This window comes from Lathyrus oleraceus, chromosome 3 (assembly GCF_024323335.1).
Source record: "Lathyrus oleraceus cultivar Zhongwan6 chromosome 3, CAAS_Psat_ZW6_1.0, whole genome shotgun sequence".
NCBI classification, from domain to species: Eukaryota; Viridiplantae; Streptophyta; class Magnoliopsida; order Fabales; family Fabaceae; genus Lathyrus; species Lathyrus oleraceus.
This window is the reverse complement of record NC_066581.1, coordinates 168,292,403-168,307,529: the sequence shown is the minus strand read 5'-3', so window position 1 is coordinate 168,307,529 and position 15,127 is coordinate 168,292,403. Positions and strand designations below refer to the sequence as shown.

The window sequence follows — 15,127 nt, the reverse complement described above, 5'->3', positions numbered from 1 at the left end:
TCTGATAAAGTGATGTTTTATTTCTATGTGCTTAGCTCTGGAATGCAAGATAGGGTTCCTACTTAAACAAATGGCAGAAATATTATCACAGAAGATATGAACGTTACTCTCAAAGATCTGAAGGTCTTCTAGTTGATTTTTCATCTAGAGCATCTAAGTAGTGCATAGTAAAGCTAATATATATTATGCTTCTGCAGTAGACAGAGCCATGGTTGACTTTCTTTTGCTAGCCCAAGATATGAGATTTCTTCCCAAGAATTGACAGTTCCCAGATGTGTTTTACGTTCCATTTTGTCCCCTGCATAATCTGTATCACAATATCCAGAAAGCGTATACTCTAATGTTTTCTCATACATCAGGCCTAGGTTAGGAGTTCCTTTCAGATTCCTTAGGATTCTTTTAACTGTCGTTAAATGAGATTCCCTTGGGTCTGATAGGAATCTAGCACAGAGGCATACACTAAAAAGAATGTTCGGACGAGTAGCCGTCAGATAGAGGAGAGAGACTATCATACCACGATAGAGCTTCTGATAAACCTTTTGACTAACTTCTTCTTTCTCCAGAATGCAGGTTGGATGCATGGGTGTCTTTGTAGGTTTGCATTCTGCCGTTTCGAATTTCTTCAGAATGTTTTTTATGTATTTACTTTTATATACATAAGTAGCTTCTAAATCTTGATTGATTTGAATTCCCAGAAAGAACTTTAGTTCTTGCATCAAACTCATTTCAAATTCTTCCTGCATTAGCTCAGAAATTACTTGACACATAAAGGGGTTAGCTGAACCAAAAATTATATCATCAACATATATCTGACATGTCATGAGTTCATTTCTAATGTTTTTACAAAAGAGTGTAGAATCAACTTTTCCTCTATTAAAGTCATGTTCCAGAAGAATGTTGCTTAGTCTTTCATACCAAGCTCTAGGAGCTTGTTTTAGACCATACAATGATTTTTTCAGTTTATAAACATGTTCTGGACATTTAGAGTTTTTAAAACCTTGGGGTTGATGAACATACACTTCTTCTGATATATAACCATTAAGAAATGCGCTCTTGACATCCATATGATATAATTTGATGGAGTGATTTACATTAAATGAAACAAGTAAATGAATGGATTCTAACCTGGCGATTGGAGCAAAGGTTTCATTATAGTCAATGCCTTTTTGTTGACTGTAACCTTATGCCACCAGTCGTGCTTTGTTTCTGACTACTTCTCCCTTTTCGTTCAATTTGTTTATGAATACCCATCTTGTTCCAATGATATGAGTTCCTTTAGGCTTTGGGACAAGATCCCAGACATCATTCTTTGAGAATTGATCCAGTTCTTCTTTCATAGCCAGAACCCAATCATTGTCTTGAAGTGCCTCATCACAGGAAGTAGGCTCAATTAGAGATACTAATCCCATAGGAGTTTTTTCAGATACTTTTAAAGTTGACCTTGTTCTGACAGGTTCATCCTTGTTTCCCAAAATCAAATCTTCAGAGATGTTTGGGTGATTTCTTGGATAGTTGAGATTTCAGTTATTTCTGGAATGAGTTTCTCAGCTTCTTCTGATGCTTTAGTATTTTCGTCAGAACCTGCAAGAGTTATCTCTAAATCTCCAAGTTTCTCAACTAGCTTTGACTTTTTAGGGTCAAGCTTATCATCAAATCTAACATGTATTGATTCTTCCACAATTTTGGTTTCTGTGTTGTATACTCTGTAGCCTTTAGAGCGTTCTGAGTATCCTAACATAATGCCTTTTTGTGCTTTTGAATCAAACTTGTTCAGATGTTCTTTAGTATTAAGAATAAAACATGAGCATCCAAAAGGATGGAAATAAGAAATGTTGGATTTTCTTCCCTTACACAGTTCATAGGGAGTGTTCTCCAGAATAGGTCCTACAGAGATTCTATTCTGAATATAACACGTTGTATTTACTGCTTCAGCCCAAAAGTGTTTAGCCATATTTGTTTCATTGATCATGGTTTTGGCCATTTCTTGGAGTGTCCTATTCTTCCTCTCTACAACCCCATTTTATTGTGGAGTTCTAGGGAAGGAGAAATCATGGGATATTCCATTAGAATCAAACAGTTCTTCAAAGAACTTATTTTCGAATTCTCCATCATGATCACTTCTGACTCTGATGATGTTAGAGTCAAATTCGTTTTGCACTTTAGAATAGAAGCTAGTGAATATAGAGTGATACTCACTCTTGTGCTTTATAAATTTTACCCATGTCCAGCGACTAAAATCATCAACAATGCCCAGTCCATACTTTTTTCCATTGACTGATGTTGTCTTAACAGGTCCAAAAAGGTCAATGTGAAGAAGTTCTAGAGGCTTAGATATGGAAACAACATTTTTCTTATTAAAAGGTTTTAGAAAATTTTCCTTTCTGACATGCCTCACACAGAGCATCTGAAGAAAACGTCAGCTTAGGTAGACCTCTAACTAACTCGAGTTTATTTAGCTGAGAGAGTTTTCTCATGCTAATGTGGCCCAAGCTTCTATGCCATACCCATTGATCTTCGTGTATAGACATCAAACTTTTTACATTTTGATCTTTTAGATCTGAAAGATTTATTTTGTAAAATTTATTTTTCCTCATGCCTGTGAAAAGAACTGTTCCATTATTCTGATTAATTGCTTTACATGTTTTTTATTGAAGATTATATCATAACCATTATCACTTAATTGACTTATTGATAAAAAGTTATTCATTAATCCTTCTACAAAGAGAACATCAGATATAGAGGGAAGAGATCAATTACCAATAGTTTTGGAGCCTCTGATTCTTCCTTTATGATTTCCTCTGAACCCTACGAAGCCAACATCTTTAAGTTCTAGGGTTTGGAACATATGCTTTTTTCCCGTCATGTGTCGTGAGCATCCAGAGTCCAGGTACCATGACTGGTGTCTTAACTCTGCTACATAGGATATTTGCAACATAAACAATCTTATCCTTTGGTACCCAGAATCATTTGGGTCCTTTGTGATTAGTTTTCCCAAAGTTTCTTAAAACTTTGGGTTTTCTAGCATTAGTAAAACGTTGTGTCTATGCATGTGTGTAGTGAATAGAAAATGGGGATTTGGGTTTGTCATCTGTGGAAGATTTATCTTCAAAAGGTTCATATCCTATTCCTCTTTTGTTATTTTGACGGACTCCATAAATCATGGAAGCCATTCTGCTTCATTCTATCCCATTTTTCAGAAACGTTTGAAAATATTTTTCATATTTATATATCATTGTGTTGGAAGTTTGTGGGGATTGAGATAAAGCTTCTTCAAGTTTTAGACATTGTTTATTTGTGGAGTCTCTTTCTTTTGTCAGAGTTAAATTCTCATTCGTTAATTCTGAAACTGTTATCACAAGCTTATCACATTCTTCGATGGTTCCTTCAAGGACCCTTTTTAGTGCTTTAAATTTCTGTTTAAGTTTATGATATGAGTTTAAAGATTCAGAAAGATATGATTCAAGGTCAGAGCGAGAAAGGTCAGAAAATACCTCTTCAGGATCAAACTCTCCATTTGATGAGTTTCCAGAAGTGGTAGCCATGACTGCAACATTTGCCTGTTCTTCAGAGTTTGATTCAGAGGAATCAGATTCAGTGTCGTCCCAGGTGACCATGAGTCCCTTCTTGGTTTTAAAGGAGTTTTTCTTGAAACCTTCTCTTCTGGAGCTTTCTTTCTTAAGCTTTAGGCATTTGTTTCTATAATGACATGTTTCCTTACATTCATAGCATGATACCTCTTTGTTTGATTTTCTTCTGGAAGTTGATTCTGAGCGATCTCCCACGGGTCTTGGTATTATGAAGTTGTTATTCCTTTTCCTCCAGAGTTTTTTTACTCTTATGGTCAACATGGATAAATCTTCTTCATCGTCAAAGTCTTCCTTTTCAGAGTCATCATTGTCTTCTTCTTCAGCTTGGAGGGCTTTGTTTCTTTTCTGGTTTACGTCTCTCAGATCTGGATTTAAGGTCTACATATTTGTTCTTCTTTTGGGGCTCATCTTCCTCAAGTTCTATCTCGTGACTTCTGAGGGAGCTAACGAGTTCTTCAAGGCTGATGTTGTTTAGATCCTTTGACAGTTTGAATGCGGTGACCATGGTCTCCACTTCTTTGGTAAGCATCTGACAATCTTTTTGGCATGATCTGCAGTTGTATAGCCTTTGTCCAGAACCTTGAGTCCTGCAATTAAAGTTTGAAAGCTAGAAAACATTACCTCTATAGCTTCATCGTCCTCCATCTTGAAGGCTTCGTACTTCTGAATTAGAGTCATAGCCTTTGTCTCTTTGACTTGTGAGTTTCCTTCATGAGTCATCCTCAGAGAGTCAAGTATTTCTTTAGTAGTTTCTCTGTTGGTGATCTTTTCATACTCATTGTAGGAAATGGCATTCAGCAGTATTGTTCTGGCTTTGTGATGGTTCTTGAAGTCACACATCTGATCATCTGTCATCTTGTTTCTGGAAATAGCAATACCATCATCAGATACAAGAGGTGTGTAGCCAATAGTAACTATGTCCCATAGATCAGCATCATAACCCAGAAAGAAACTTTTGATTTTGTCTTTCCAGTAATCAAATTTTTCTCCATCAAATATTGGAGGTTTAACATTGTAACTATCTCTTTCATTGGTGTTGGCCATAGTTTTTCTCATACTGGATCTCTCTACACTGTTAAGTGTTTGATTAGAAAATCAATAGCAGAGCCGAAGCTCTGATACCAATTGAAGGTAGAGAAAAACAAGAAATGGGGGTTTGAATTGTTTTAATGATAATAAAAACTTTTTGGAAATGAGGCACACACTAAAAGAAGTAATATCAACACTGAATTTTATACTGGTTTGCTTGAAATTCAAAGCTACTCCAGTCCACCTGGCCAAGGTGATTTTGCCTTCAAAAAGGACTTAATCCACTAATCTTAAAAGATTACATAAAAGATTGTCTAAGAGAATAAAGATCTCTTAGTCCTCTCAAGTATACAGACTTCACAAGTCACTTGAGGAGAGTTTCAACAAGTAAATAGAATTACAGTAATGCTTAGAGCTTCTAGGTAAGCAGAGATTACACAAGGTAAAAGAAAAATAATTGTTCACACTTTAGAGCAACAACTCGTGTGAGAAAGAGAATGAATAATGAATATAATAATAGTATTGTATTCTCGTGTGTTTCTAGGTTGTACTTCGCGATACATTTTGTCCTTTATATAGGGTTGATGAGAGGACCGTTGAGTGTTTGAATGTCAGAATCTTTGGCAATGATGGATGATTAATGTCATTAAACTTTTTGTTCTTTCCAAAATAGTATTTTGGGGCGCCATAAAATTCTTCCTAAAATATATTCTTTCCATAAGTGAAATTCTTCATAGCTAAGTATTCTGAATCAGTGCGTTCGAACATCAGAGACTCTATTCAGCAAGTGTTTCTTTAGATAGATGCTTGTTGCTGTCTGTCTTTAGAGTTTCTTCTGATTGATTTCTTAAGAGCACAAGGCTTCAGATCGTAGAGTGCGTACTTCAGAGTGTTGCTTGTTGAGTTTGCGCTTTCTCTAATAAGAGTCTGAGCTTCTGCTTGCGTATCTTCTAATTGGTATCTCAAAACTTGTATCTGTATATGATGGATATCTATCTGACTATTTTGATTAGAGTCCTGCACACATAGATAAATTATGTTAGGGTACCATTTTTGTTTCATCCTTTATTATCATCAAAATCTTAGAGATACATTGTAGAAACTAGATTTGTTCTTACACCATGTAGCAGATGAACTCAAGTGGATTCCAATACTTGTATCAGATGAAAACTCAAATCACAATCACTTGGTTTCAAAGATGTTGGCATTGGCCAAGTCCTTTTGCATAAGTATTGTTGCCTAATTCTAAGTCCAAAGCTCATATCAAATCCAACAGTCCACATAAACATTTTTTAGTGTTTTTGTTGTTTATTAGGTATTTTAAGGTCCTAAGACCACAAACACAAACAAGATACACAAATAAATATATACAATCACAATATATGGCTCAAGTGAGCAAAATCAAAAATGGCATAAACATGAACAAGTTAAATGATATATAAATGGCAAATGGAATGGTAAATGACTTGAATTTAAATGGCATAAGGTAAATGACTTGAAATTAAAAGCAATAATAATAGAATTTAGTCAAATGTTAATTGATTAGAAGTTAGTGGAGTTTTTGCGTTTAGATTGATTAAGTCATTCTTTGGAGAACACTTAACCCTTTATTCACAAGCATGGATCCGTGAACCAAGACATCTTATAAAGGAAGGGAAAACGGCCAAGTTTCCACACAATACCATGAAAGGGGGGAAACTTACAATCTCACTTACTAGAATTCTATGCCTTTTGGATCAAAATTTAGCACTATGTTAAGCAATCATAATTGGACTTATCTAGAAGTCACAATTATCTGAGGTCGGGCAATAGAAATTTTGGTGTTAATGCATGTTAGAGATATGGTATAATAAACCATACTCCTAAAACATACCACACACAAAAAGAAAATAATCAAAGGATGGACCTAATCTCATCCATACTTGTATTGGTTCATCTAACATGAAGTTATTGATGAACCAATTAGCCATAGGATATTGAGACTTCATTAGTCAATGGAAGGGATGGGATAGAATGGGGTTGAAGATGAAGAGGGAAGGGAGATGAGACAAACACAAATTGGTCATGGGAGGAATTTTATCAAATTAAAATCATTCATTCGTATTGGGTGATGAAATGTACATCATCAATCCCCTAAATCCAATTATTTTAATCCAACAAAAGTCAAATCAACCTTGACCAAGGCCCAAACACATAGGCAAACTTCAGAAGTCAATAAAAATGGCTCAACATAATTTCTACACAATTAATCAATTAAAAATCAAATTAAAATACATTTAAATTAAATTATGTTTGATAAAAAACCTAAAACCTCTTCGAAACACCAAATAAATGGCCAAGAGATTTATCATAGTTCAAATAAGGTCAAAGGACCTTGGATAAAAAATTTCATAATTTTTGAAAGGTCAGAAGTATTTTTAAACAATTAAAAATATGCACAAAAACAATTAATTCATAAAAAATATCAAAATTAATCCAAAAAATAACTTTAATTCACAAAATGAAAGAGGAAAATATTTGAATTTTTTTGGTGAAAGATCCATATTTTTTGGATTAAAAATGAAATTAATATGAATTAATTAAAAATAAGCAATTAAATGAAATATTCAGAAATTCAAAAAAAGGAGAGCCATCTGATCTCCCTCATTAATTGAGGTGGCAGATCAAATGGATGGAAACGCGCGTTCCACATGCGCTTCAGTCAACTATCCCACACACGTGGTAATCAAAAGCAACACACAAGATTAAAACATTTAAACTGGATCCTATGGCTGAGATGTGTGACAACACATCACTGGAGCTAGGGCTCCGGTCTTCTTCTCCGGTGGACCTCACCAGACTGGTCCACCATCAACCATCACCAAAATGAAAAAGTAATACATGGATTTAGAGAAAAAATACTCAAGAGCTCGAATCTGGTCTCAATTTTGTCCAATTCCAAGTATATAAAAAGATACAGGGATTTGAGTTTTGAGGATCATGAACTGAGTTACTTCAATTTGGCCTCAAAGCAACTAAATCTTCTTGCCTACATTGATAGGATTTCAGACAACCAAAAATCACAAAGAATGATGGAGAATTGAGAGAGAATCGGAGGGATGAAGTTTCTAAAAAATCACCTTCAAGTTGATCCAATTCCACTGGATATTGATCTGAATTTGATTGCTTTCTCTTCCTCTTGCTTGCAGAAACCAACTGAGATGAAAATATAAGTGAATTTCTGGAGTTTGAACTTCCAAACAGAAGATGAAGTTCAAGCTCGATTTCAAGAGAAATCTTCAGAAATTCTATGGAAGTGGGGGTTTGAATTGGTCTAGCAAAGCTTGGGCAAGGTGTTGATGATGACTCTGAAGCCTTGAGCTTGTTTAAACAGGCAATGCACTTGATATTTACACCACTTGAAATTTGGATAATTTTAGAAACTTTTTTTCATTGGTGCATGAGCAATGATTTGGGTCTTAGGAATGATACAATCCACTTCCAATTCGTGTGCAAATTGTATTGAATCCATCATGTGGAAGCATGCATATGAGTTTGATCATTTGAATTCAAATCTGGCCAAAACATTTCCCACAATGAAGCCATGTGCAAGTCCCTCAATTTTGATCCAAATGAGATGATCTTGGACTTTTTAGAAATGTGAGATCAAGGGGAACAACTTTCATGATGAACACGTTTGCATTTGAAGCTTGGATCATGATGAATTTTGAGGTGGAAGTTTTTGAAATCAAACATATTTGAAAATTTTCTAAGTCCCAAGTCAAATGTTTACTTCTTCAACTTTGAATAACTTTTTCTATGGACTTAAAATGAGAAACGTTCCTTCATCAAAAGTTGTAGCTCTTTCAAACCTTTTAACTTTGGTTACAAATTTGACCTCATTTGCATTTGGCATGAAGGAGTTATGCATTTTAGAAGTTGAGGAAAATCACTTGTTCAATGGTATTGGCCCAAAATGACCTACAATGTTTCCTATTGGAACATGCATTTTCAAGTTGAATTTGCACTTACTCAAAACATAAAAGTTGCATTAGACATCTCTAATTTAATCATGGAATTTTAATGGTTTTCATATCATAAAAATTGAGCAAATTATGGTCTTGGGAAGTTGACCTCAAAACTAAGGTTCAAACAAAATGACATATAATCTTTCACCTTACAAAGTGACTTTCCAAGCAGAACTAACTCTAGTATTAAACATGAAACTTGTTTTAAATGCCATTTAGAGTAACGTTGATCTTAGAATCATTTTCATATGACAAAAATTGTGGGAGATAGGGTCTAGGGAACCCCAGTTTTGACTAGTTGACTTTCTCTGGTCAACCACCATGAACCATCTTGCAAGCTTGACAATATCTTGACTTTTGGGACTCATGGAGGATCATATATGCATAAGATGATGTAAGGTGAAATATACCTTAAAATATTTGATTAATTGTTAAAGAAACTTGTTGAAGAAGTCACACAAGATACCCAGATAAATTAGGGTTTCCAAGGCAAACCAACTTTAAACTCTTGGTGATTTCTTGATCAAAATAACATGTGAAGAACATGGGAATCCATATATGATACTTATAGCCAATGTGAACCATTTCTTGATTGATCTCCTTGCATTAAGGGTCTCAAACCCTAGATATAAGCTTGATAGAGCATAGGTGAGCACACCCACACTACCTACAAAAACAACAAACTATACATTGACATATTTTTGGTATTTTGGTTAGTAAATAATAAAAAATTAAGTATGATATAATCAAATGTGCTTGGTGATCTCTCCCAATACAAACCCAATGGATGAGGGGTAAGAAGGATGCCAAGTAGTGATCCCAATGCTAATGCATATGATGAGATAGCATGAGGGGTCTTAGGGTCAAAATTGGGGTCTTACACCGGTTTTCAAGACCCCTAAGCGGGTAGTTATTCAGTTTGATAGTAGAAACAATAACAATGTTAATAGATCGGTATCATTGTTGGTAATACGGTTAGCGGGCCCTGCTCCATATGCATCTGATAAATTTGTGCCTTATCAATACAATGGCACGATGGTGGAGAATGGTCAAGAGTTTCCTTTACTAGTTACAGACTCTGTGGTGAGTATAACTGATATTACAAAGGTGACCCATAGTGGTCGTGTATTGGTCCAGTTTTTCCGAGAGAAGTAGAAGATGCTGCAACCAGTAAGAAGGCAGAGATTCCAGTGATGAATTCGGTTAGCACTCCAGTGTGTCAGTCTGGTGAATCCAGCAAACTGAAGGCTAATGATGATGATGAAGTGTTAAAATTGATAAAGAGAAGTGAGTTTAATGTGGTAGAGAAGTTGCTTCAAACCCCGTCAAAGATCTTCGTGATGTCCCTATTAATGAATTTTGAGGCACATAGGGAGGCGTTACAGAAAGTGCTCGAGCAGGCTTAGGTTGAGCATGATGTGACTGTGGATCAGTTTGACCACATTGTTGCTAACATCACTTCTTGCAATAATTTGATTTTTTATGATGAAGAGCTTCATGAGGAAGGCAGAAATCATAATCTAACACCACATATCTCAATAAACTGCAAGGAGGACATTATATCCAACATGTTGGTTGACACTGGGTCATCACTGAATCTGCTTCCGAAGTCAACTTTGTCCAGACTTTCTTACCAAGGAGCCCCAATGAGTTATAATGGTGTGATTTTCAAAGCGTTTGATGGTTCCCGTAAAACCGTCATTGGTGAAGTGGACCTTCCAAATAAGATTGGTCCGAGTGATTTCCAAATTACTTTCAAGTGATGGATATCCACTCGGCCTATAGCTACTTGTTGGGAAGGCCAAGGATTCATGAAGCTGGAGCAGTGACGTCTACTATACATCAGAAGCTTAAATTTGTGAAGAACGACAAGCTTGTCGTTGTTGGTGGAAAAAAGGCGCTACTGGTGAGCCATTTGTCATCCTTTTCTTACGTTGAAGCTGAGGAGGAGGTTAGAATGTCGTTCTAAGCCTTGTCTATTATTGATGAAGTGAAGAAAACTGGGGCACCCATGTCTTCTTTGAAGGATGCTCAAAAGGCTATTGAGGCTGGCAACACTGATCAATGAGGCAGTATGATAGAGATTGTTGAGCACAAGAATAGAGCCGGATTGGGATTTCAACCAGGGCCGTTTAACTTCAAAGCTAAAGATGTGCAACCGAGTTTCCGCAGTGGAGGGTTCATTCATGGTGATGATCAACACTCAGTTCTTGCGTTTAAGGACAGTGACGTTGAAGGTGAAGCTTGCGCCAACTTTGTGATGGATGGCCAGACTTGAAACAATTGGGTTGATGTTGACATTCCTACTGCTATTCATCGCTCTAAGTAATTTGTTTTCCATTTTAAGAAAAATCCTTCTCATATGCCTAAGGGAGAAGTGAACATTATTGGGCATTTCAATTATTATTAATAAAAGAATATTTTATTCATCTACATCTATGATGTTTTGTTTTTACTTTTTCCTTTTCTGAAAAAGGTAATCACAAAAAACATAAATAAAGAATAATCTTCCATCTACATATGATAACACGAAATTATATCGCTTTTTAAGACTTAATTCAATTAAATTATTTTATCATTTACGCTAGTTCATCTCATTTTATCAGATATTATGCAGTATTCCTCTTCTATTTATATCAGGTACCCATTTTGAAGCAAAAGTGAAAAAGGGAAGAAAAGGAGGTGTAAAAAGGAACAAAAAGGAGAGAAAAGGAACCAAAGGCCAAAGCCCAGCCCAAAGCGCACAAGTCACCAATGCTGTGCCTGTGACGGACGTCACAGGACGCGTGACGAGCGTCACGCGAAGTAGCCTTGTGACGGACGTCACACATGGTGTGACGAGCGTCACACCAGTCCACTAGCTTTTTGGCGCAAGTTACGCTCTCAGAGGAATGGAAGTAACGTTGAGGACTTCGTGTCCTATTCCCAAGCCGTGAATTTAGCACGCTGAAGACTCGTGGAAAAGAAGAAAAAGGCAGTTAGTAGCACTACTATAAATAGCTACCCTAATCCCTCTCGTTTGCTCTCCTCTCTTTGCCGTTTACACACACCGAAGCTCTGCCGATTTTCTGTTCAAGCTTTTGCTTATTTTTCTTTTTCCTGCAGAATTAATATTGTTTATTTTATTTGTTTATTTTGCAAGTTTTATTTTCTTCTTCCCTTGCAAATTTACCTTTCCCGTTTTTAATTTTTAGATATTTTTCGCGTAGTAGTTTCTACACCGGAAACTACTGTGCAACTTTATACCGGATTTAACCTTACGTTATATTCGAGTCTTTTCTATTTCCTTGATTTAATTTACTGTTTAATTGAAGAATCGAAGAACAAATCCTACCGGCTTGTGGAGGAGTGTTCAAGACCTTTGTATTACGCATTCAGGTTCTCTAATTGTTATTTAATATTTAATGTTTTACTCTATTGTTTATTTACATTGCCTGCCTGAAATGAGTCTGTGTATGCATGATAATAATTATTATTTAGTTAGCATGTCTGGCTAATTCGCCTAGGTATCGGTATGTAAAGTAAGCAGAAAAAGGGGTCAAGACTGAGTCGGTCTATTCAAACTTAAAATTAGAATCAATCTTTTTATGGTCTTAACTTACAGGTTTAATAACAAGATTTTTTACAAAAGTAAAAGACATAAAGAAGTTGAAACCAACAGAGCGAGAGTTTGAGGTTTTAACTGGACAGTGTAAGTTAGTCATTAAGTCTATCTCAGGGCGAGAGCAAGTTTTAGAATTAATTAAATTCTGACCTTTTTCCAAAAAGTATTTTTAAAGATTGAATGTGAGGACGAGAGTTAAGCATTTAGATTTAATTGTATAACCTAAGTCAACAGAGCGAGAGTTTGAGATAAGGGTGTTTAAAACGGTCAGTATTTTCTTAAAAAGAGTTTCTGCAACTTTATTGTTTTCAAAATATGATTTTTGACTTAATTATAAGTGACAGCTACATTAATATAAGATCATGGTTTCTTCAACAGAGCGAGAGTTTGAGATAAAACCTTTAACCAATAAAGTTAATCGAAACGATTTATTTTAAAACAGAGAGACCGACAAGGAATTGATTCCCTAGTTTTGACGAACTACATACCGATATCCGTTTTATTGATATTTAATCTAGATATTAGTTTAGCTCTTAGTTTTTCCCCAAACAATCAAACATTTTCACCTTAGATTTACGTAGTAACTTTAGATAACGGTACATCGATTCATAAGTCCCTGTGGGATCGATATCTTTTAAAACTACGCGATAGAACTGTGCACTTGCAGTTTGTATCCCATTCTTGACTCACCCAGTCGAGCGATCAAGTTTTTGGCGCCGTTGCCGGGGATTTTTATTCAATCGATATCGTAACTCTTCCGTTACGCTGTAGAGACTAAGGTTTCTTTTTCCTTCTATTCTTTCTTTCGTTGATTTGTATGCCACGCACTCGCTCTCAAGGCGAACCGCTCTATTTACGAATCAACGATATCGAACTATATCTCCGAGTCTTACGACGAATTCGGGAATATCGTGCTGAAAACAATCTCCCTCCTATAAACCTTCCTGATATCAAAAACATTTTTCCTTCTTTAACCGAGATGGCAGAACCAGCTCGTGCTCTTAGAGATTACGCCGCTCCATCGCAAGATGAACCGCATTCAAGTATTGCTCCGCCCGCAATCGAAGCAAACAACTTTGAACTTAAACCTTCGCTGTTGCAGGCTGTGCAACAAAACCAATTCTCTGGAAATCTTACCGAGGATCCAAACCTTCATTTATCCGTATTTGTTCAATATGCTGATACTGTTAAAGCTAATGGTGTCACTTCAGAGGCAATTCGACTTCGTCTTTTTCCTTTCTCATTAAGAGATAGCGCTAGAAGATGGCTTCAATCTCTCCCTTCCAACTCAGTCACCACATGGAACGAGTTGAAGAAAGTTTTTCTTGCCCGATATTTTCCGCCAAGCAAAACAGCTATGTTAAGGGCCCAGATAAACGGATTTAAACAAAAAGACAACGAGTCTCTTTTCGAAGCATGGGAAAGATACAAAGACATGATGAGACTTTGCCCACACCATGGTTTGGAAGACTGGTTAGTAATTCACACATTTTATAATGGTCTCTTATACAATACAAGGTTAACAATAGACGCCGCTGCAGGTGGTGCACTAATGAACAAACCTTATGCTGACGCTTACCAGCTTATCGAGAGCATGGCCCAAAACCACTATCAGTGGGGAACCGAACGAACAACAGTGGAAAAACCTCAACCGAAAACTGGCATGTACGAGATAAGTAACCTTGATCACGTCAATGCAAAAGTGGATGCTTTGGTCCAGAAAATTGAAAGTTTAAACGTATCACCACCAACCGCCGTGGTTGCTATAACTCAGAATTGCGAGGTCTGTGGAATCCAAGGCCACACTCCTGCGGAATGTCAACTCTTGACTGGAATCCAAACAGAGCAAGTAAACTATGCTCAAGGAAGCCCCTATTCGAATACCTATAACCCAAATTGGAAGAACCATCCAAACTTTTCATATAAGAGTAATAATGCTTTATACGCACCCGGACAGTCTCCGAATCAAACCCCATCTATACCTCCGGGATATCAGAAATCCAATCCTAACAATAATACCCCTAGAAAATCCAACTTGGAAATCATGATGGAAAACTTTATAGCTTCCCAACAACAAACCAATAAAGATTTCTTAAACCAGAACATACACACTGGCGAACAACTTAAACAACTCGCAAGCAAAGTAGATGCCTTGGCTACCCATAACAAAATGTTAGAAACACAAATATCTCAAGTAGCTCAACAACAAGCACCTACTGCTGCACCAACTGGTACATTCCCTGGACAGCCCCAACCTAATCCGAGAAGCCAAGCTCATGCAATTATATTAAGAAGTGGAACGGAAGTAGAAGGACCGTCTGATCCAAGGATAGAAAACCAAAACCCTGAGAAATCCACTGAGGAAAGTGAACCTAAGGAAAAGGAAGAGAGTAATAAGGAAACCCTAGAAAAGAAGGAACCTTATGTACCTCCACCACCTTACAAACCACCTATACCTTACCCTCAAAGGCTTGTTAAAACCAAAGATGTAGGTCAATTTAGAAAATTTGTTGATCTCCTTAAACAATTAAACGTTACAATTCCGTTTACCGAAGCTATTACGCAGATGCCCTCATATGCTAAATTCTTAAAAGAAATTCTTTCTAATAAGAGGAAACTTGAGGATAGCGAAACTGTTACACTCCCTGCCGAATGTAGCGCTATAATCCAAAACATGCCTCCTAAACTCAAGGATCCAGGTAGCTTCTCTATACCCTGTCACATAGGAAAATTTGTCATCGACAAAGCCTTATGCGATTTAGGAGCCGGAATTAGCGTTATGCCTTTATCCATATGTAAGAGACTGGAAATGGGAGAATTAAGACCGACCAAGATGTCTGTACAACTAGCGGATCGTTCCATCAAATATCCTGTAGGAATCCTTGAAAACGTTCCCGTAC

General features: G+C 36.5%; 1 pseudogene; it reads right to left on the bottom strand.

The window, feature by feature from the left end:
• Positions 1–13,591: 13,591 nt before the first annotated feature.
• LOC127133964 (uncharacterized) lies at positions 13,592–13,691 on the bottom strand (annotated as a pseudogene).
• Between the last annotated feature and the right edge of the window lie 1,436 nt (positions 13,692–15,127).